This window comes from Macaca nemestrina, chromosome 7 (genome assembly GCF_043159975.1).
Source record: "Macaca nemestrina isolate mMacNem1 chromosome 7, mMacNem.hap1, whole genome shotgun sequence".
In the NCBI taxonomy this organism is placed as follows: Eukaryota; Metazoa; Chordata; class Mammalia; order Primates; family Cercopithecidae; genus Macaca; species Macaca nemestrina.
Window position 1 is genome coordinate 127,209,281 of NC_092131.1, and position 16,564 is coordinate 127,225,844.

General features: G+C 51.7%; 1 protein-coding gene across 1 annotated transcript in view; it reads left to right on the forward strand.

Moving 5' to 3' along the window:
* Nucleotides 1-16,564, forward strand: part of LOC105470181 (uncharacterized) — a 318,425-nt gene that overhangs the window by 52,932 nt on the left and 248,929 nt on the right. The gene's annotated exons all lie outside the window — the stretch shown is intronic.

Sequence of the window (16,564 nt, forward strand, 5' to 3'; positions counted from 1 at the left end):
CTGGGCGTGGTAGCAGGCGCCTGTAATACCAGCTACTCGGGAAGCTGAGGCAGGAGAATTGCTTGAACCTAGGAGGCGGAGGTTGCAGTGAACTGAGATCGCGCCGTTCCACTCTAGCCTGGGCGACAGAGCCAGACTCCATCTCAGAAAAAAAATAAAGTGGATCATCATAAAGGTCTTCCTGTTGAGTAGGCTGAGGAGGAAAATACAGGAGGGCTTGGTTTTGCTATCTCAAGTGGCAGAGGTAAAGGAAGTCGAACGGGATTCAGGAGATGCAGGCACACTTGGTGTAACTTTACGGAAAAACCCTATCTGCTCTGCATTTTCGTTTCTCTAAAAATGTTTCTGTATGGTAACAATCCTCCTTCCATTTGCTTTAGTTTCAGTGCTGGTATAATAGAAAGGTCCATTCATAAAAGAAATCCAAAGCAGTCTTAAGTAATCAGAACCCTTCTGCCAAATGGTCTAATGTCAATTTATTTCCTGACGCTGCTTCTTTAACGTCTTCTTCCTCATTATCTGGCACTGGTTTGGAAGCAGCTCATCTCCATCAAGTGGTCTTTTAATTCCTGTGGTGTCTGTTAGCTAACCCCTCACCTCCCATCATGATTTCCTTGATGGGCTTTGTTGTAGATCCTGTGAAGTCATGGGCAACATCTGGACACAGTTTTCTCTACCAGGAGTTTATTGTTTCAGGCTTGATGATACCACAGTTTTTTCTATAACAACGATGACGTCTTCAGTGGTGCACTCCTTCCAGACATCCGTGATGTTCTGTCGGGGTTCTTTTTGATAGCATTGACAGTCCTTTCCAGAGTACCATGTGCATCTTTACGTTTGTTTACATTTCTCTCAACTGTGAATGGTACCATAGACAGTCTGTAAGAGTTTGTGTGCATAAGTTTTGATAAATCTCAACTTTTTATTAATAGATTTATGTATATTTTATGGTAGTAAATGATAAGATAGACTACATGTGTTTTATGCATTCATGACAACTCTTTTTCTTAATTTTGGTTTGTCCGCAAGTGTTTTCAAATTGTGGCAAACCTCCAAAAAAATTTCAATATATTTATTGAAAAAAATCCACATATAAGTGGACTCACAGTTTAATCCTGTATTGTTCAATGGTCAACTGTTTATGTTTTTTTTTTTTTTTTTTTTTGAGACGGAGTCTCGCTCTGTCACCCGGGCTGGAGTGCAGTGGCCGGATCTCAGCTCACTGCAAGCTCCGCCTCCCGGGTTTATGCCATTCTCCTGCCTCAGCCTCCCGAGTAGCTGGGACTACAGGCGCCGGCCACCTCGCCCGGCTAGTTTTTTGTATTTTTTAGTAGAGATGGGGTTTCACCGTGTTAGCCAGATGGTCTCGATCTCCTGACCTCGTGATCCGCTCGCCTCGGCCTCCCAAAGTGCTGGGATTACAGGCTTGAGCCACTGCGCCCGGCCTAACTGTTTATGTTTTAAAGCAATAGTCTGTTGGTATCAACTATCTATTGTTCAGATATCCCCAATTATCTTAAATTTTGCTTTTTTTTTTTTTTTTAGAGGCAAAGTCTCATTCTGTCACTGAAGCTGGAGTGCAGTGGCACGATCTTGGCTCATTGCAACCTCCACCTCCTGGGTTCTAGCAATTTTCTCACCTCAGCCTCCCAAGTAGCTGGGATTACAGGCACATGCCACCACGCCTGGCTAATTTTTTGTATTTTAGTAGATGCAGGGTTTCACCGTGTTGTTGCCCAGGCTGGCTCAAACTCCTGAGTTTAGGCAGTCCACCCGCCTCAGCCTCCCAAAGTGCTAGGATGACAACTTTGAGCCACCGCACCCGGCCTTTCTTAAATTTTCTTTTGTAGTGGTTCAAATTGGGATCCACATAGGTCCACAGATTGGATTTAATTGATATCTCTTGAGTCTCCTCTACCTGTTGTTCCTTCTCTTCCCCCCTCCTTGCTTTTTTTTCTTTGTTGAAGAAACTAGATCATGTTGTCCTGTAGAGTTTCCTCCACTATGGATTTTGCTCGTTGCAACTGCATGGTGTCATTTAATAGATTCTTCTATCCCTGCATTTTCTGCAACTGGTGATTAATTCAAGAAACTTGATCAAATTCAGATTCCGTGGTTGGGGGGAACCCAGAATACTTAATTGATTATACTTTCTATTGTATCAGGAGTTACATGGTATCTAGTTGCCTCTGTGGTTTTCTACTTAAAAATATCTCTGCTTTTTGCTTGTTTTACATCTTGTTGCATACTGTAGAACAGTGCCATCCAAAAGAACATTTTTGTAATGATGTAAATGTTCTTTATCACCAGTGTCTAATTTGGTAGTCACTAACCACATGTGATTATTGAGCAATGAGGAACTGAATTTTTAGTTTTATTAAATTGAATTTTAAGTAGTCACGTGTGGCTTGTGGCTACTGGAATTAGAAAGTACAATTAATAGGACATTTTCAAGAGTATGAAATAACAAAAGTAGCAATAGATGTCTATTCCTGATTTTAGCCTAGATCACAGTACTGTTTCATCAGTAAATCAGCTTTTTAAATTATTAATATTTTTAATGGACAAATCATAATTATACATATCTATGGAGTACAGTGGAATGTTTTCAAATATGTAAACAATGGAATGATTAAATCTAATTATTGTATTGCCTCGCCTTAGCATTTTCATGGTGAGACATTTGATATGATACTTATTTTGAAATATTTATTATTATTGACTGTATTCACCCTGCTATGCAATAAATCTCAAAACTTATTCATCCAGTCTATCTGAAAATGTTTGGTCACCAACTCCCCATTCCCTCCCTTCCTACCCCTTTATCCCCCTAAGCCTCTGGTAAGCATCATTATACTCTGTATGTCTATGAGTTCAACTTTTATAGTTTCTACGTATAAGCGAGATCATGTAGTATTTCTTTTCTGTGCCTGGCTTATTTCACTTAGTGTAATGTCCTCTGGATTCATCCATGTTGTCACAAATAACCACGGTCACACGCTGAGCAGCCGCAGAGCTGGGACCTGGCCCTGGGTCTCCTGACTCCACGGGCTGTGCGATGTGTACATACAGGATCAGACCTTGCCCTGTTCTCCTAGCTGACCCTTTCCTAGTCCCCCATGCCCCATGTGTGAGCACCCAGCTCACTCTCGTTTCTCCCTCTCCAGAGTGTGGTCTCTGGCAGCACGAGTGGGAGAACGGACAGCAGAGACTGTGGAACCCTCAGCTGCACCTAAGACCTCTGTGTGGTCTAGCGGTGTGTGCTTGGGGAGGCTTTTGGCCACCATTTTCCCCTCTGTAAATGAGACTGATACCTGTGGCATGGAGGGCGGGATGCCGGTGTGAGTGCCAAGCACTTGGAGCAGGGCCCTGAATGAGCATGGACGTGGGAGCAGTGGGAGCAGGGGTGTTCCTCAACTTTATACACCTTGGGGGTGGGAGTGGGCTCCCTGTGTGGGTTGACAAGGCATTGCTTTTCCCCACCCCACCTCTGTCCCAGCCCTGCAAGTCCAATCCTTGGGGGTCTAGGAGGGAAGAAGCGCCTGGCTGTGTGACCTCGGGCTGGTACCTGGCCCTCTCTGGCTCTGAGTTCCTGGGAAAGTCAGCACCCAAGACACGCCCTCCAGTTTAGCACCTTGACAAGAAGGGTGGGGACACTGGGTTCAGGCCCACCCCTCTGGTCCAAACCCCTCGGCCCCAGCTGGAGGATGAGGAGATGCTGGGCTTGGGTGGGGGAATCTCCTCAGCTTGGCTAAAAGGCTCAAGGTGTCAAAGGCTCAGCCTGCCCCTCAGGAAGGAGCCTGGGCCCAGCCAGCCAGTCACCAGGACAAGGGCAACTATGGCGAGCAGGAGGCCCAGGATGAGGAGAACCGCGGCATAGCTGGAGGTGCAGGCACCCAGTGGGCTGGAGGCTTTGGGGCCAGGAGTACTTAGAGCAGAACAAGAAGGCTATGACCAGGCACGGCCCCGCCTCCCAGACTTCTGAGAAGGCAGAATCTGCACTCAGAAGGTGCTGCGGGACCAGAGAGTGGCGCTAGGAGCATCTTGGAGGGCTCCATGAGCAGGGGAGGCAGGCTTCAGATCAGGGCACGTGGAGGAGGCAGATGGACAGAGGGAGGAGACCTGCAGATGGAAGGAGGTACTGACTGAGGTCTGGGATGGCCGTGTTTACCAAGAGGCCCTCTGCCTCCCCCAGGGTGTGCAGACACTGGCGCGCACAGTCCTACCTGAGGGCCCGGGCTGGTGCCAGCCTGAAGGTGGCACCCATTCTAGCGATCAGTGGATCTGGACTGGTGGCAGAATCATCACAGACTTCAGGGGCCTGCGCAACCTTGCAGGACTAGGGGAGGTCATCTCTTCCAGTCTCCTGCCCTCGACCCCAGAACCCTGGTCTGAGCCCTGGGTCACCCAGGGCCACCCCGGACCCCCTAGAATTCCTCTACCACCACTTGGTCAAAGTTCTGCAGAGGTCTGAGGATGAGGGTCAGCTGGGGGGTCAGGAGAGGATGAAGAGGGTCACAGCTCTACCAAATGAAGCCTTATTTCTTGTGGCCCCTGGCCTACTCCTCTGATGCCAACCTCCGGCTGGCCCAGCCCTGCAGAGTAGGTGCTCAAAGGCATCAGTAGCGGTTCGTCTCATGCTGGTCTCCCCCCAGGTCCCCCTCTGGAGCCTGGTACCACAGATCTCAGGGTGGGGGGTACAGCTCAGTCTCCCTTCCCCCTCATCCCCCTCACAGGGGCTTTGTCCACCAAGGCCCCTGACTGCTAGGGGACCCACACCCATGGCCTCCCTCTTTCTGACTGCTGGCCCTTCCACAGCCTGGATACTTGAGCCCTGGGCAGAGGGGTAACGATCCCAGGACTGTCTTCGCAAGCAGAGAGGCTGCTTGGCACGAGGCCCTGACTCCTTGGGTTGAGCTCAGCAGCAGGTGTGTCACCAAGGCCCCCTGGGCAGAAGGGGCTCAGCTCTGAGGGCCCATCACTTGCCACACCTGCATGTTCCTGCTAGGCATCCACCCTGGGGACCCAGCTTTCCCCCTGCCCCCAGCTGCTGGCAGCCCCATCTTAACTCATCCAGGGTCCTGGAGGCCATGCCAGGAAGCAGCCAGCAGCTGGGAGGGGCACTTGGTGTTTCTGCATCTTTTTTTTATGGAGCTCCCTTGGGTGGGAGGGGCTACAGACTCAAGGGAGACTGCAGGCCACCCCTTCCCCACTCCCTGGCTGGGTGGGCTTCCAGCTCAGGCGTCTGACTGGAAGGACGGGACCGTCCTGTCACAGAGGCAGGTCTGAGTAGTCCAGGCCCAGTTTTACCCTCCAGCGGGGCCCCTCCCATTCATTTGTCCAGCTGGCTTTGCCCAAAGCACAAGTGACGTCTATGTGGACGGTGTCCCCTGTCCCCAAGGGGAGTATGGCTCCAGTCCTGGCTTGGAACTTGGAGACCTTAGAATTAGAGGCCACATCTGGCAGGGTGGACCAGCATGGTCTGCCCACAGCCAGGGCAGGTACCATGTTGGCAGCCCCAGACCTGACACCATGGTTCCCGTGTCCCCTTCCACTTCCATCCTGCACATCACCTACACTACGTGCTGTCCCTGATGAATCCAAGCTGTCAGCTTCTGTCAGCTTGGCCACGAAGTCATACACCACAAGGAGAACGGTGCAGCCTGAGTTGGGGGCTAAGTGGGAACGGGCCTGGTGTGGGGTGGGGGAGGTGGGGGTGAGGCAGGTGTCTGGCGCCTCTCTGCTTATCTTCCCTTCTCCCTTGCCCACAAAGGAGGCATCATCTCCATGTCCCTCTGCCACCCCGGGGACATAAAATACTGCCCCAGGTCTGTCTTTCCTTGGACATAGCCCACCTACCTTCCTGTGGGACTCAGGGCTTTGTTTTGTCCTGTGGCCCACATGAGAAGCAATTATCCCTGCTCTGCTCAGCTGAGAGAGGACAAACTGAGGCAAAGCAGGGGAACTGCTCTGTCATAGTCTGCCTGTTAATGGCAGAGTCAAGACCAGCCCTTCCCTGATTGTCAGGTCCAGTGGACACCAAGTGTGAAGGCTGTATTAGCCCATTTTGCGTTGCACCAGAGGAACGCCTAAAATTGGTTTATTTATTTATTTTTGAGACAAAGTCTAGCTGTGTCGCCCAGGCTGGAGTACAGTGGCATGATCTCAGGTCACTGCAACCTCCGCCTCGTGGGTTCAGGCTATTCTCCTGCCTCAGCCTCCCAAGTAGCTGGAATTATAGCCATGCACCACCATGACTGGCTAATTTTTTGTATCGTTAGTAGAGACAGAGATTTGAGATGGAGTTTCGTTCTTGTGACCCAGGCTAGAGTGCAATGGTGTGATCTCGGCTCACTCCAACCTCTGCCTTCCAGGTTCAAGCAATTTTCATGCCTCAGCCTCCCAAGTAGCTTGGATTGCAGGCATACACATCCATGCCTGGCTAATTTTATATTTTTAGTAGAGACAGGGTTTCACCAGTTGGCCAGGCTGGTCTTGAACTCCTGACTTTAAGTGATTCACTCACCTCGGCCTCCCAGAATGCTGGGATTACAGACGTGAGCACCACTCCTGGCCCTGAGACTGGGTAATTTATAAAAGAGGTTTATTTGCCTCACAGTTCTGCAGGCTGTACAAGCATCTGCTAGGCTTCTGGTGAAGCCTCAGGAAGCTTTTATTCCGGTGGGAGGCAAAGAGGGAGGAGGCGTGTTGCATGGTGAGAGAGGAAGCAAGAGAGGGGAGGCATCAGGCTCTTTTAAACAACCAGCTCTGCTGTGAACTGATAGAAAACTCACTCATTGAATCACTTGAACCCGGGAGGTGGAGCTTCCTGTGAGCTGAGATCATGCCACTGCACTCCAGCCTGGGCTGTGAGTGAGACACTGTCTCAAAAAAAAAAAGAAAAAGAAAAAAGAAGAAAACTCACTCATTACCATGGGGAGGGCACTAATCCATTCATGAGGGATCCCCCACCATGACCCAAACACCTCACACTGTAGGCCCCACCTCCAGCATTGGGGATCACATTTCAACACGAGACGTGGATGGGACAAGTATCCAAACTATGTCAGAGGCCTCCCCCTCCCTCTCGTCAGAGTCTTCTGTCCTCAGTTCAGGTGCCTGCTGGCCTCCATGCCTGGCTTCCTAGGAAGTCATCTTGGCCGCAAGGGGTTGGGCGGGGCCACTAGGCTGAGGGTTGGAGCCCTATCTCTCGTGGTCCCAGCCTGGGTCTCCATCACTGACTTTGCTTGCTGCGTTCTCTCCACACCTGCTCCCTGCCGCCCAGGGGTCAGTCTGGGCGCAGGCCTGGGTAGAGGTCCAGGAGCAGATTCTGCCCCCCAGCTCATACCTCCTGTGCACCATGGCAGCCAAAATGCACCAGCGTGGCCAGGAGCGCTGACTTGTCCCTGTAATCCCAGTGTTTTGGGAGGCTGAGGTGGAAAGTGCTTGAGACCAGCCTGGGCAACATAGCGAGGCCCTGTCTCTACAAAAAATAAAACTAGGCATGGTGGCATGCACCTATAGTCCCAGGTGCTCAGGAGGCTGAGGTGGGAAGATTGCATGAACCCAGGAGGTCAAGGCTGCAGTGAGCTATGATTGAGCCACCGCACGCCAGCCTGGGCCACAGAGCAAGACCCCGTCTCTAAAACAAGAAGCAAAGTGCACCAGCGTTTGGATACCAGCTTCTCCTGGTGTGTGGACCTGACCTCACTACTCGGCCCCATCGGTGAGTGGGAGACTGCCTCCTGTCTTTCAGAACGTTCCCGACACTACACCTGTGTCCCTCCTGCATTCTGTGGTGGGCTTTGTGAGAGGGCCTGTCACCTATCTCTCTGGCTGCCCTAAGGCCCAGCTCAAACCTTCCCTGTCCCTGAGAACCTTTTCCTGAAGAGTCTTTCCCTGAGCCACAGGCCCCCTCATTTCAGAGCTTTGGGTGGGGTGAGTACAAGGATCAACTCTCTGCTACCAGCCTGGGAGGAACTGTCCCTAGGGTTGGGTCTCTGGATGGCATATGAGGATCTACACCAGGACCCAGATGCCTGTAACCTGAAGGGCAGGCCCTGGGCCGCCCCGGCTTTACAGATCCCCTCGTCTAGCCTGACCTTCCGGGACAGGCCTGACCCCTGCATCCTTTGGTCTTGGTCCCTACTGGGAACTCTGGTTACCCCGGCTTACCTACTTTTACTCCAGAGGTAATGCTGACATTCCCCATGAGACAGAGTTACAACTGAGACTAAAGTAGGGGTACCTGGCTCAGGGTAACCATGGCCATGCAGAGCTCAGATCCTGGCCCTGTTCAGCCTCCGCCTCCTGAGTTCAAGTGATTCTCCTGCCTCAGACTCCTGAGTAGCTGGGACTACAGGCGCATGCCGCTACGCCTGGCTAATTTTTTGTAGTTTTAGTAGAGATGGGGTTTCACCGTGTTAGCTAGGATGGTCTCAATCTCCTGACCTCGTGATCCACCCGTCTCAGCCTTTCAGTGTTGAGATTACAGGTGTGAGACACCGTGCCCAGCCTCCCCAACATCCTTCTAGCTCTGGTGCCCTGCAGGGTCTACCTTGGAGCACCTGGAGCCCAAGAAGCTGCCCCTCACATTTGTGATCCCAGGGACCCACTCCCTGATCATGATGAAGGCGGACCCAAACCCACTGAGGTGCCTGGAGCAAGGGTCAGCCGCTGCCTCCTCCGGCCTCTCTGATGGGGAGGATGTTATCCCAGCAGTGTGAGCTGGGAGCAGAATCAGGAGGATGGGGGTTTTCTCTGTGGGTAGCTCTGGGCTCCAGGGTGGATCCCTCTTAACCTGGCCCTTCCCCTGTGGCTCTCCTTGGCCCCAGGCAAAGAAAGGGACAGAGTGGGACCTGGGTGCTTTCTCACCCAGCTGCAGTTCCCCCTCCCCCCTGCCCCTTCCCCAAGGTGATAGAGAACCTGGCGGGCAGGCTGTGCCCCATAGAAGAGTTCCATTTCCTTCTGGTGAGGGATGGGAACCAGCTTGGGGTGGGAGGGATGAGGGGGCAGGGGGCTCTCCCAGCCCTGCCTCACATTTGAAGGATGGCATCTGGGCGGCAGCATGGTTTAGGCTAGACCACGCGGCCCCTAGGTTTATAGCCTGGCCTTGGGCAGGGTGCTGCCATGCCACCTTTTCTTCTGCACATCCTGACCTGGCACCCTACCTAGTTAAAGATCCTCAGGCCTCCTGCCCCCTGGGCATTGCCACCACTCCCTGCCCAGGCACAGCTGTTCTTGTCCTGGACTAATCTTCAGAGATTCTTGTCCAGCCCACAGCTTTGCTGGACATCACAGGCTGGGCCAGGTCCCCTGCCCAGCACTAACATCTCTTTGTGAGTCTCAACCAGACTGAGCTGCCGCTTCAGGGTCAGAGTAGGTGCTGACTTAATTGATGTGACCCAGGACAGGGGGTTTATTGATGGTGTCACATCTGCTTAAGTTTTTGGCCTGTATTATCTCTTTGGGGCACGATATCCCTCTGTCCCATGCTTAGATGCCTGCATGTGGCCACAGTGCCTTTCCTACCTCCATCCCTACTTGAGGCTGGTGTCCAGGCACCTGTGGCTCCAGGCAGAAGGCTGAGTGCAGAGCCAGGCCTGGGCAGATGTTCCACAGGGGCTGCAGGAGCTGACAGCCCTGACCACCCAGCCCGTGGCCATCCATTCCCCTTCACTGTGGCTGGCCCCTCATCCACCATCCTTCCAGGGGCCAGGCATGGGCCCAAACTGACTTTTGCCTGCTCCTGGTCCTCCTCGTGTTTTTGGCTGAGCTTGATGGTCTTGCCTGTTTCCTTGATTATCCTCAATCAGAGGTTTATAGAGCCACGTGGCGACATCACATCTCCTGTCTACCAGGCCCTCACCAGAGACAGGACTGCCTTGGCCCGGGCCTGGGATAGTCAGGGGTCACACTCGCCTGTTGGGTCCTAGATTCAGCGGCATCAATCTGGGCAAGGGCCTGATGGGCGGCTGCCCCTTCTCCTCCGCTTTGGGGAGGCTGGAGAGGAAGGTCAGGCAGGAGATCTGCTTCCTGCCCACCTGAGGCTGGTTAGAAGCAGGGCGCCCACCTGTGCCTGTCTCACCTTGCTGCAGGTGCATCGGAGGCTGAACCCCTCCCCTGATCTCCTGCAGGTGCAGATTCCAGGTTTCCAATGGGTGTTGGGGTGGGCTCCACTGCTCTCCTGACCCTAGGGAACCCTGGGCTCCATGAGGCCTTGGCCTAGCCAGATTGTTTCCCACACTGTCACCTCCCCAAACATGGAGCTGCATGGTCTGTGCCCTGGGTGGGACACTGGAAGAAGTTCCACCTTCCAGGTTTGGATCACAGTAAAGCCTCTGCCATGGGCATGTGCTGGCCGAGACAGATGGGGTTGAACCAGCCCTGTCACATTGGCCTTGGGCAAGTCACCTGTGCCTTGCTTCCCTTTCCCCAGCAGCCAGATGGGGATAATAGCAGCTATTTCACCCGTACTCAAGTGCTCACTTGCTAGCAGGAACTGAGTCCCGGAGGAGGTGCAGGGGGAGCCATCGAAGCAGCACTGCAGCTGGACCTGGGTGTGAGTCCCTCCTCCTGGCTGTGAGATGTGTGTCTCCCTCTGTTTATTCATCTGACGGACAGGGCTGTGCTGTTCTGGGGTCACTGTGACAATTCAACTGCCCTGTGTGAGTTGGTGGTGGCCTCCTGAGATGTTTTGAGGTGGGCTGGAGGTGTGTATTGAATGCCCCCTCGCACCCACGGGGAAGACCCACTTAGGGAAGACTCACATGTCTGTATGGAGGAATACAGGTTCCCTGCCCCTCAGCTGTCCTCTGTCCCTTCCCAGCCCCCTCTGCTGTCCTGCAGGCTCTGCCGGTGGCCATCCAGCTTGGTGGCCATCTGGCTGGTCCACGCTTCCAGGTGGACCCTCTCTTCTCACATGGTGCAGGTCCCATTGCGCCACCTCCAGACAGGCATGCTAGCCCCCAGAGCTGCCCTTCCCTGCTACCCAGCCCCCACCCCCAAGTGTGTGCCACCTCCCTAAAGCCCGCTGTGTTCACCAACTGTATTTGAACTCTGTTTCTGTGCAAGGCCTCATAAAAGCCTGAAACAGCCTGGCTTGTAGTGGGCCAGGAGACCAAAACTTGAAGACAGAGTGACAGAGTGAAGACAGAGAGACCACCTAGTCAGCCTCAGCCCCAGGACTGTGTCCATGCTGGTCCTGGCTCCAGTGACCCAGTTGTCTCCTGAGACCCCTGTAAGGGCTCCTGTGGTGATGGAGGTGGCTGGAGAGAACAGGCTGCCATAACCCTCCCTCCCTGAGAAGGCCCACTGGGGAATGTTTTAGGCATCAGGGCATCCCAGGGGGCATCTTCCAGGGACCCCTCCTACACCCTGTCCCCTCCTTCACCCTGCCCCGCCCTGGCTCTCTAGTCAGAAATTGCAGTTGCTTGGACAGCGAGGCGGACCCAGGACAAGTGCATCTATTAGGCTGGTCTTCAGGGTGCTGGGGTGGGGGCAGGGGCGCTTCAGGGATAGGAAGGAGAGGCCTGTGCATTCCAGAAGTACAGAGGAACCTGGTGCCGGCCGCAGTCAACCCTGATGTGATGATCTGTCCACCAACCCTCTTTGATGTCTTGGTGCAGCCTGCTGTCTTTGGCCAGGTAAGCTCATGTTCTGGGCTCCTGGGGTCACCTCACTGGGCCTGCCCACTGCCTGCAGGAAGAGGAGCCTATGGGCCAGTACTATCCTTGGCTCCCCCTTCGAGGTCATGGGTTCCAAGACCATTCCGGGGTTCCACCACTGCCAAGCATCAATGGGCACAGGAGCTGCTGGGGCTTTCTAGACTAAGACCCTTTCTTATCCCTGTGTTGCCCCCTGCAGTGGGGCTGCAGGAGTCAGCCTCAGTCTCTGCCCTGTGACCCTGCCCTACCTTGCCCTGGCAGCCCCACACCTGCCCTGGAAGACCCCCCACACCCACTGGCTCTGATTCACCATAGAGCAGCCAGGGGCCCCGTTGCTCACACCCTCTGGCCTGAGGATGACTGGCTCTGTGGTTGAGTTTGGGGCGTCAGGGAGGGGGGTGGTCCTTGCCCTCAGCAGCCCCCACCCCCACTCTGACCCCTTTTCAGTCTTCCTCCTCTTGTGGGCGGTACCCTGGGGCCCTCCCAGCTCCTCATACCAGATGACTGTCTAAGTATCTAAGAATCAGTTTTTTAAACACCGACCTTGGATTGCTTCCTGATTTTTTCATACCCCCAAAGGGCCAGCGTTTCTCTTAGGACTGACAGTCTCTCCAGCCCTACTGGACCAGACCAGGCAGGCATAAGGGTGCCCCTTCCCCAGTCCTCTTTGGGGCAGGCTTTTGTCCCCTTCCTGCCACCTGGCAGCAGGACCACACTTTGGTGTCAGGAGGGGCAGCAGAGACTGCGGATCCCCGAGCTGTGCCTAAGTCCTCTGTGGGGTCTAGCTGTGTGTGCTGGGGGAGGCTCCTGGCCACCATTTCCCCCTCTGTAAACAAGACAGATACCTGTGTCATGGAGGGCGGGAGGCTGGTGTGAGTGCCAAGCACTTGGAGCAGGGCCCTGAGTGAGCATGGACGTGGGAGCAGGGGTGTTCCTAGACTTTATGCACCTTGGGGATGGGAGTGGGGCTCCCTGCATGGGTTGACAAGGCATTGCTTTCCCCTACCCCACCTCTGTCCCAGCCCTGCAAGTCCAGTCCTTGGGGGTGTAGGAGGGAAGAAGCCCCTGGCTGTGAGGCCTCGGGCTGGACCCTGGCCCTCTCTGGCTCTGAGTTCCTGGGAAAGTCGGTGGTGTTGGAACTCCGGATTCATTCCTCAGCGTTGAGGCACTGTCTGTGGAAGCCGTGGGACAAGGTGAAGGCGGGGAGAGGAGAGGCTTGGAGTTTGGGTTTCAGCAGAGGGATCAGCAGCGTGAGGGGTCGCCTGTGTGTAGAGGAAAGGGAGTGAAGGCCAGGAGTGAGGAATGAGTCTCAGTGCACCCAGGATGGTGCTGCATCTCCTTCCACATCCACCTGGCCCTGGTCGAGGGAGAAGAAAGGTCACAAGACAAAGGGGAAACTGAGTTGGGTCCACACATGTCCTTCCAGGACCTGGAGGTGCCACTGTCTGGCCATAATGCAGTGGGAAGTTGGAGAAGGAAGATTCCCTCCCCACACCTCCTGTTCTCTGTCCCAGGTCTCCTGGCCCCCTGTGCACCTAAGTTCAGTCTCTGTCGGCCCCCAGCATCATTTCTAGGGTTGGTGGAAGGCAGCTGGGAACAGGCTAGGGATTGGTGGAGCCTACTTGGTGGGTCTGCTTGACTGCCTGGGCCACTGCCCACGGTAGTGGGGAGCTTTTCTGGCACACTGGCTGCACCACCCAGGGCTGCCAATGACAGCCCCCAGGGAGTGTTTGCAGAAGGCCTTGGCAGTGAGGGTGGTGGACTCCACCAAGAACAAACACCTGGGGTGGGGTCAGGGAGAACCGCCCTCCACTTACCTGTCTGGAGTGTCCTCTGTACCGCACTGTGCGAGTCTACACTCCCAGGCTGAACACCCTGAGGGAGGCCCTCCACTTTAGCACCTTGACAAGAAGGGCAGGGACACTGGGATCAGGCCCAGCCCCCTGCCCCCAAATCCTGCAACCCCAGCGGGGGCTGAGGAGATGCTGTGCTTGGGTGGGGGAAACAGGGGTGTAAAGGGGCCTGCTCACCCCTCAGCTTGGCTCAAAGACTCAAGGCGTCAAAGGCTCAGCCTGCCCCTCAAGAAGGAGCCCGAGCCCAGCCAGGCACTCACCAGGACAAGGGTGAATGTGATGAGCAGAAGGCCTAGAATGAAGAGAGCCATTGCATAGCTGGGGATGGAGGTGTCCAGGGGGCTGGAGGCTTTGGGGCTAGGAGTGCCTAGAGCAGAACAAGAAAGCTATGGCCAGGCGGGGCCCTGGCTCCCATACTTCTGAGAGGGCAGAATCTGGCCCCAGAAATTTATATGTCATGGACCAACCTCAAAAACATTAGCTAAGTAAAAAAGCCAGACATGAGACCACATATTGTATAATTCCATTGATTTGAAATATCCAAAAAAGGCAAACTGATAGATTCTGAAATGGGCTGATTTACGTCAAGAGGCAGCGACTCAAGCTCTCTAGACTACAGGTAATATATCCATGCAAAAAAATAAGGAAAAGAAAAGAAACTTGTATATAAATAAATGAAAATAATTCTTCTCCCTGATTATAAAGAAAATCACATTATTTTTGTAATAATTCAGAAGACAAAATGTGAAGATAAGTCTTTAATTTTGCCATCCAAACATTCTGGTTTGTTGCTTTTTATACTTTTTTATGCATATAAACATTTTTAAAAGTAGAATCATAATATGTGGTCTTTTGTCACTATGTTTTGCACATATCTCTATGGCAGTAAATATATCCTTGGCATCATCATTTTTAAAAGCTCGATGTATGTTAATCTAATCATTTCCACCCCTGAAGTAAATTTTCTTTTATATATATATATATTTTTATATATATATATATATTTTTTTTAAATGGAATCGAGCAAACATTTTTGGACTGAATTCATAGAAGGAGAATCTCTGGAGGAAAATAACATAAAACAGTTTGAGGATTTTTAATAGAAATTTTCAAATTATCCTGAAGAAAAAAATAGTTCAGTTTATACTCCCACTAACAGGGGTGGAGCTCCAGTTTCCCCGTTCTATTTGTTCTCTTTGCTGGTATTTAAGCAGAAAATCTCATTGTTTTCATTACGTTTCCTTGGTATCTAGTGCTTTTTAATCTTTTCTTTTTTTCTTTTCTTTTTCTTTCTTTCTTTCTTTCTTTTTTTTTTTTTTTTTTTGAGAAGGAATCTTGCTCTATCGCCCATGTTGGAGTGCAACAGTGTGATCTCAGTTCACTGCAACGTCTGCCTGTTGGGTTCAAGTGATTCTCCTGCCTCAGCCTCCCAAGTAGATGAAATTACAGGTGCCCACCTCCATGCCTGTGTTATGTTTTATTTTTTAGTAGAGACGGGGTTTCATCATGTTGGTCAGGCCAGTCTCAAACTCCAGACTTCAGGTGATCCACCTGACCTGGCCTCCTAAATGCTGGGTTTACAGGTGTGAGCCACCGGGCCTGGCCTTTAATCTTTTCTATATGCTTATTGGCCATTTTTATTCTTGTTTGAAGTATGTGTTTCTCCATTGCTCTTTTCTGGCCAACCTCCAAAGTCACATTTCACTTAATTTTTATCCTGCGGATTGAAAGCATTAAACTTAGTGATTTTAATGTAAATAGGAGCAGGACAGACTGTAATTATCTAGGTCTTGCTCTGTCACCAAGGCTGGACTGCAGTGGCATGATCATAGCTACTGCAGCCTCGCATTCCTGAGCTGAAGCAATTTTCCTACCTCAGCCTCCCAAGTAGCTAGGACTACAGGTTTGTGCCACCATGCCCAGCTAATTTTTAAAAAAATTTTCTAGAGATGTGAATTTGTTATGCTGCCCAGGCTGGTCTTGAACACCTGACTTCAAGTAATCCTCCCACCTTGGCTTGTCAAAGTGCTGGAATTACAGGCATGAACTACTCCCGGCCTTGAGCTCATTTTGTTTGTTAGAGGCGTTCTTGGTATCTTTTCATATTGGAGGCTTTGGTGCTACTGCTGAAGTATTACACTCACCATCCTGGGTTACAGGTCTTTTGTTTGAATATTGAACAGATGGAAGTGTTTAGTTCTGCATCTTTGCAGGTATACAAAATGTGCCTAGGAGGACTCTGCTTTATATCCATTGAAAGTGAGAAGTAATACAGGAAGATTTTGCCTGGCTAGAGGCTGTGAAAGAATGGAGTATTCTGGTTTAATTCTATTAACTTGGAAGTATGAAGGTGAAAAAAATTCAAAACTTACATTTCCTGTTGATTGCAATTTGAAAATATAGCCAATGATTCCACTTTTCTTCTCTAGTAAGTTTGGACATTCCAATCTACTTGGTGTTTTATTATGGAACTGCTAGTGTGCCTGTGACTTACCTTGTGAAGATATGTTTTTAAAACTTGAGAGGTAAGAGGGTGTAAATGGTGTTGTATGAGATCAGGCTGGATGAGAACTGACATTGTAATTATACTTTTTAGACTGAATCTCTGATTGCCACTTATTTTCTTATTTAACTCATAAAAATAGAACACATTGGATGGAGGGTGAGAGCAGGAGGGAGACTTATGTCTTTTAATTGCATGTCATTGTTTCATATCAAGACCCAACATATGATATCCCTGGCTTTGGACCTACAGAAGGAAATACATTTTTCTGCCTGTTGTATGCCAGAGGTTCTTGAACACGCAGAGGGATCACTGCAGCACAGATGCCTGAGCCTTACTCCAGAGTTACTGATTCACCAGGTCCAGGGTGGCGCCTGAGAATTTGCACTCATGAAAAGTTCTCAGGTTCTGCTGGTGCTGCTAGTCCAGAGACTACATTATTGAGAACCCTCTTGTCTACTAACTGTAAATGGTAGAACTGTAGAAAAAAGCTTAGTTTGGTGTGGGATAAGAAGCTCAGAGATTATGGAGCAAATCATGAA